Here is a 6,669-nt window from a genome sequence, read left to right on the forward strand (position 1 = left end):
TATCCATTTCAATTTAAAATGAGCTATACAAACATAATACCTTAAACACGATTAGAAATATACACACAGTATAACAAGATTAACTTTAAGTTTGTATCAATAGACTAAAATCTATACCAATGTAAAACATTTTAAATGAGTTGTTGCTCTTTTAGAAGTAAGTTCATTAATCTACCCTTTCATCCTCTCATATCTATATCATATCCCCTTTTTATCTTTAGAAAGAGATTGTATTTATAATCAGCCTGTTTTAAATAAAATATTGGTTTTTCTCTGTCCCACACCAGAAGGCTCTTCTGATTTGGGACGCAAGAAGCTCTTAACCTTTTCTTTTAACAATGTGCTTGGGTTTAGAGAAGGAGTGAGCCAATTCCATCTCCAAAGCCAGCTGGGAATTTGGGCGTAGATTTCTTACTAGTTCCTGCTGGAGGGGGGCACTGTATCTTATGGGGACACAAAGAAAATTTTAGGATTATGGAGTAGTCCGTGAGGGTGAACCTCTGAGCCAGTTGCTTTGAAACCATTCTGGATGTCGGATCATCTGAGTCATGGTGTCATCAGAGACCTTTCAGGTGGTCTTGGCTGATCAAACCTGATATATCTTAATCTGGAACAAATCCACAGCCTCTGGCTTTCTGTGGAAACAAAAGCAGAGACTCTTTTCCAAAGCAACATATCCTTATATCCAAATTTTGAAGTCAAGTTACCTTTAAAATTTACATATTTGTCTAACTCAACAGCTTTTATGATCAAATCTTTTTCTGCAGTTAAAAATCCCAAAGACAAGACTAACCAGATTCTCTGTGTAATATCCATCTTTGTAAGACTGAAATGCCACTGTGGCTGCTGGCTCCACTCACCTCAGCTTTCCAACATGGCGGTGGTACAGTTTACAGCCAGCTCTGGGTCTGGAGCCATGTGTACCATCAACTATCAGAAGCAGTTCTATCAAAGCAGCACATAGCCCAGAAACCACCCCCCCCTTTTTTAAACTCCCAAAGGCTAAATCCACCATGCAGCAGAGCAAAGTGCTGCTTGTAGACTCCTCATTCCCGCCACACTGCAGGTCAGACGCACACGCCAGGAACCCGCCATAGTAGCTCAAACCGGCAGGCTGCTGCTAACTTGAGAGAGACAACTAGGAAGCTGTTTTTAGCTCTGTTTTAGAATCTTTTTTCTCAGGTTTTAGGTGGAAATTCTTGCCAATACGTTGGGCGCCACTTAAAATAATTTGTATATTGATACAAATACAGAACTATGTTTGTTATATTGTACACATATTTTTACTCTTATTTGAAATATTTGTATATTGATACAAATGTGAATTTATATCTGTCATACTGTATGTATGTTCTACTTCTGTTTAAGATATTCTGTATACTGATATATATTTAAGATTATTATCATATTGCATATTGCACTATACATTCCTATCTCTGTTAAAGATATTTTGTGTATTGTCACAATTTAAAGACATTGTCCTTTTACTGTACATTTGCTTACAGACTGTTTGCCTTATTTATATGAAGCCTTAGTCCTTAGGTTGTTTAGGAAGATAAGACTTACAGAGTTATTGTCACCTATGCTTGTCATCTCTATAATTATGTTAGTTAGGTTATCCAGATTTATAAATACATGGGTCACATGGACAGGTAATCTTCAAATACTTCATGGGCCTAAAGAATATGGCATTTAAATAACTTAGAATTCTGTTGACGTGAGATACAATTGCTCCTGGCCGCACCAATTTGATCCCGAAAGAATGTTGGGCTTCTAAGACATTTCCATTTGGAAGTTTGTCTTTTTGGCACAAAATGGCCTACTGGGCAAAGAACTGCCCTTGCCTCAACTGCTGACAGTACAAATGCTGTCCTTTCTGGACAAGCAGGACACAAGGAAAGTGACCACTGTACTCTGCCAAGATAGGGTAAGATGGTCTTTCAGAATTCCTGCTTCTGAAAATGGTCTGTCAGATACTCTAGGCCTGTAGCCTATTTGAATGCACCAATGATGCTGAGAAACATTAGGTGACTGTCCAGGCTGCCAGCTGTCTCTGTCTACTCTTGCAAGACTCCCGAAAGTTGCTTGTGTCCTTCTCCCATTTCTCAGGTATTATTATATTCCTTCTCAGGTCTTCGATGAGGTTGGAGATTAGCAGTTATAGTTACAACTTAGTATATATACATATATAATATCTTAGATAGAGTATATTAAGTATTAGACTCAGGTTCTTTAGGATAGGACACCTTTTGGAATGATCTTTGTAACATGCCACCTATCCATGCTCTAGACTTCCCTGGATTTTACTCTGGGTTTTTTGCTTGATATTGTTTGCATTGATTGTAGTTCCATCTTATCTAGGTCATTATCCCTCATTACTCCTGGACAATATTTGATAACCATCCCTTTGTATATAGTCTTGTATTAGGTTAGAACTTCCTTATTTAGACAAAAGGGGTAGATGTAGTGGATAGCCATCCCAGCATTGGCCTGGAAGTTCCAACCCCCATTGAGGCTTCGGTAATGGTCACGCCCACAAGGTGGGGCGGAGGAGGAAGCAGAAGACCCAGGATCGAGAGGAGGTCTCTCTTGGTGCTGGGACGCTGGATGCAGGAGGTAGACCGAGTTGAGTTCTCCAGAGAACACTGCCGGACTGCGCCATACCTTTGCCAGACCCTACAACCTATCCCTTCATTTGTAAGTTACCCCACAAAATAAACCTCCCTTTTAACTACGTGGAGTGGCCTTAATGATTTCACCAATAGTTTCCCCCTTTACCTTTATACACTGTCATTTTCCTAAGGGCCACGTCTGTCTCCTCTCTATCCAGATGCAATCCTTTGTCCCTCCAGGACAAGTATCCCTTCACCCCTCCAATGTCCCCTTCCCCTTCTCCCTTCCTCCGTCTCCTGTCTTTGTCTCTTATTCCTTGCCTTTTGTCCCTCTGGGGCAAATAAATCTCCTTTGTGCTGAGAATTTGGTCTTGGTGTATCTTGTGCTGAAAGGGATTTGGGAGAAGAAAAGCCTCAAGGGAACGGGGAATAGTAGAACACAGGGGACATGCAGGTGGAAAGGGGAATAATGGGGTGAAGACAATCAAGTGGGGCCAGAGGGATAAGTCTGTGGTAAAAGTGTTTGCCAGATGAGCTGAGTCCAATCCCTGGGATCCTGTGGTTTGAATAGGTATGGTCCCACACTCGTGTTTGAATGATTGGCTCATAGGGAGTAGCACTATTAGGAGGTATGGCCTTGTTGAAGGAAGTGTGTCACTGTGGAGGTGGGCTTCGAGGTCTCATATATGAACAAGCTATGCCCAGTGTGGCAGTCTCCTTCTGCTGAATCAAGATGTAGAACTCTCAGCTCCTTCTCCAGTACCGTGTCTGCTGCATGCTGCCGTGCTTCTTGCCATGACTGTAATGGACTAAATCTCTGAAACTATAACCCAGCCCAATTAAATGTGTTCCTTTATATGGACTGACATGGTAATGGTGTCTCTTCACAGCAATGAAGCCCTAACTAAGACAGACCCACATGGTCAAAGGAGAGAAACAACCTTTCAAATTGTCCCCTGACCCCCACCTGCACATTGTGACGTGTGCACACACACACACGCAGATACAATAAGTACATAAACAAAGTGATGAATAATGCTTTAGTGGGGAGGGGGTGTAAGGGAGGACAGAGGCAGGAGTAGGGGAAGAGATACCCAACATTAAGGTTTTACAAGAGTCATTGGAAACCTAGTCTTTTGTAAACTCATCAAAATTATAATTTTCAGTAAAAGAGTTTGAATGAAGGCACCTTATACAGAAGGGCAATGCTCCTCCCAGAACCCAAAAGTTATTAAACAAAAATCCTAGTGCCAGATGTTGGTCAAGGAGTCTACAGAGGTCCCCAAAGCAATACAAGCTATTGCCATTGCTCATGGTTGTCCATCAGAACTTTATGATAAACCCCATTGCTGAAGACACCATACATTTTGGGCACAGGTCATGGAGAAGTCAAGTGACCAGGTGACCACTTACCAAAATTATATTAGTAGGTCCCCCCAGGGCCTCATGCTGGTTAGGTTTTTTCAGTTTGACACAAACTAGAGTCATCTGGGAAAAGAAAGCCTGAACAAAGAATTTTCTTTATTAAATTGGCCTGTGTGCATGCCTGTGGGGCATTTTCTGGATTAATGATCCTTACGGGAGGGTCTGGTCTACTGTGAGTGGTGACAGCCCTGGGCTGGTGGTTTCAGAGGAAGAACTCTGTCAACTAGTCACTGGCTCCGCCCCTGAACCGAGATTAATTTTATTAGCTCAGTTTCAGAGTTTCACCATGTGATCAAATATCCCGCAACAAAACTGAACAAGGACAAATACAAACTATACAGTTTGAGGAGAAAAGAAGCACTAGGAAGTGCAGCGGAGCTAAGCCTGGTGTCCAGTGAGTCATAAAGTTTAAAGAAAAGCTAAATGCTGGATGGAATAAAGGGAGTGATGACTTCAGGGCAAGACCCCATCCAACCACGCTTCCAGCTTGTGAAAAGGAATGAAAGGAAAGCTTTAGCAGTGAAGGAAACCATCGAACACAAAACTGATGAAAGTGTATTTGAGCAAGGGAACCAAGTTCCAGCCCCAACAAGCAAAAGAGCATGGCAGCTTCAGCCGCGTGGTTCTGGCTTTAGAGTCAAGGATACAAGAAAGGGGTTATGCACTCTCCCTCTGTGGCTAAGGAAAGCTGCTGAGGCCAGGCATATGTCAGGAGTGTCCCTGCTTGGAGGCCCAGAAAGAACATTGCCCAAAGCTGTGAAAGTGAAGCCTGGATTACCTCAGAGACCCCAAAATGTTGGAGATGCCAGAGCCATGGGATAACCGCTGAGGAAAACTGCAAGCAGGGAGTGGAAGCAGCCCAAGAGAAGTGTGTTGCATTCGACAAAACTGAAAGGTGTTGGAGATCTGAAGGGCGCTTTGACATTGGACATGGAACTGCAGAGTTTGGAGATCGTCTGTCTGGTTTTAGGTCTTTCTTTGGTTCAGGATTTTCTCACTATGCTCCTTTTTCCTTTTGGAATGGTAATGTATATTTGTGCCATTGTATGTTGGAAGTATTTAATCTGCTTTTTTAATTTTGATTTTACAGGAGGTCACAGTTAAATTGTCATGAGTCTCAGAAGAGACTTTGAACTTTAGACTTTTAACAGCATTGAGACTATTATAGACTATGGGAACTTTTGAAGTTGGACTGATGCATTTTTTACATTATCATATGCTTACAAGCCTATGGGGGCCAGGAAGTAGAATGTGGTGGTTTGAATGAGGATGGCCTCCTCTATATAGACTCATATATTCGAATGCTTAGTCATCAGGGAGTGGAACTAATTGAGAAGGATTAAGAGGTGTGGCCTTGTTGGAGGAAGTGTTTCACTGGGGGTGGGCTTTGAGGTTTCAAAAGCCCAAGATAGGCCTAGTGTCTCCCTCTTCCTGTTGCTGCAGATCTAGATGTAGAACTCTCAGCTACATCTTCAGCACCATATCTGCCTGCATACCACCATTCTCCCACCTTGATGATAATGGACTAAAACTCTGAAACTATTAGCAAGCTTTAATTAATGCTTTCTTTTATAAGAGTTGCTCTAGGCATGCTTTCTCTTCAAGTAATAGAACACCGACTAAGCAAAGGGTTTTAGCAGGGGTGGGGTTGTGGGGATGAGAGAAGGTAATAGGGGATAAAAATGACTAAAATCCAATATACTTTTTAAAAATTCTCAGAGGTAAAAACTAAAATGGTAGTTACCAGGTGCAGAGGGAGGCAAGAGGTCCAGTGGGAATAATCCAGATGTGAACCATGCTGAAGGGGCCAGTCAGCCAAGCTTTATGCCATGCACTGAGGCACAGACTCCAAGCTCCTTGTCAGTTGCTCTCATGATGGGAAACTCATCATTTGGAACAGCTACACCCTAAACAAGGTCCATGCCACCCATCTGCACTCCTCCTGAGTCATGACTTATGCAGACATTCTCACTGGGAATTAGATGGCCTGTGGTGGGCTGGATAACATCTGCTCCATTTACAATCTGAAAACTTCCTAAGGGAGAGCGTGAGAGTGTGAGATGGTAGAATACGCAGATTATCTGTCCTGTTGCTGGTTCCTGGACAATCAGATAGTCACCAGCTCTGGAGACACCACATGTGCTCTGTGGGACATCAAGAAGACAGGCCAGCAGACAACCACCTCAACTGGACACACTGGAGATGCTATGACCCTGTCCTCATGACGCCAGACTGTTTGTCTCTGGTGCTTGTGGAGGTTCAGCCAAGCTCCGGGATGTTCAAGAAGGGACGTGCCGGCAGACCTTTACAGGACACAAGTCTCACATCAAAGCCTTCAGCTTCTTTCCCAATGGCAATGCCTTTGCCACTGGCTCAGACAATGCTACGTGCTATTTGCCATCCATGCATATCAGGAGCTCATGACATCATCTGAGGGATCACATCTCCAAGAGTAGCCATCGCCTCCTCCTCACTGGGTATGACAATGACTTTAACTGCAACATCTGGGATGCATTCAAAGCTGGCAGAGCAGGTGTCTTGGCTGGATACCACGTCTGCATCAGCTTGGGGGTGACTGGAGATGGCACGGCTGGGTGTAACAGTGTCCTGGGACAGCTTTCTCAAGATCTAG

At 43.2% G+C, this 6,669-nt stretch overlaps 1 pseudogene; it reads left to right on the top strand.

Annotated features, from left to right (window-relative positions):
* The first annotated feature begins 5,857 nt into the window (after positions 1-5,857).
* LOC118584782 lies at positions 5,858-6,669 on the top strand (annotated as a pseudogene).

Source organism: Onychomys torridus, chromosome 5 (genome assembly GCF_903995425.1).
Source record: "Onychomys torridus chromosome 5, mOncTor1.1, whole genome shotgun sequence".
Lineage (NCBI taxonomy): Eukaryota > Metazoa > Chordata > Mammalia > Rodentia > Cricetidae > Onychomys > Onychomys torridus.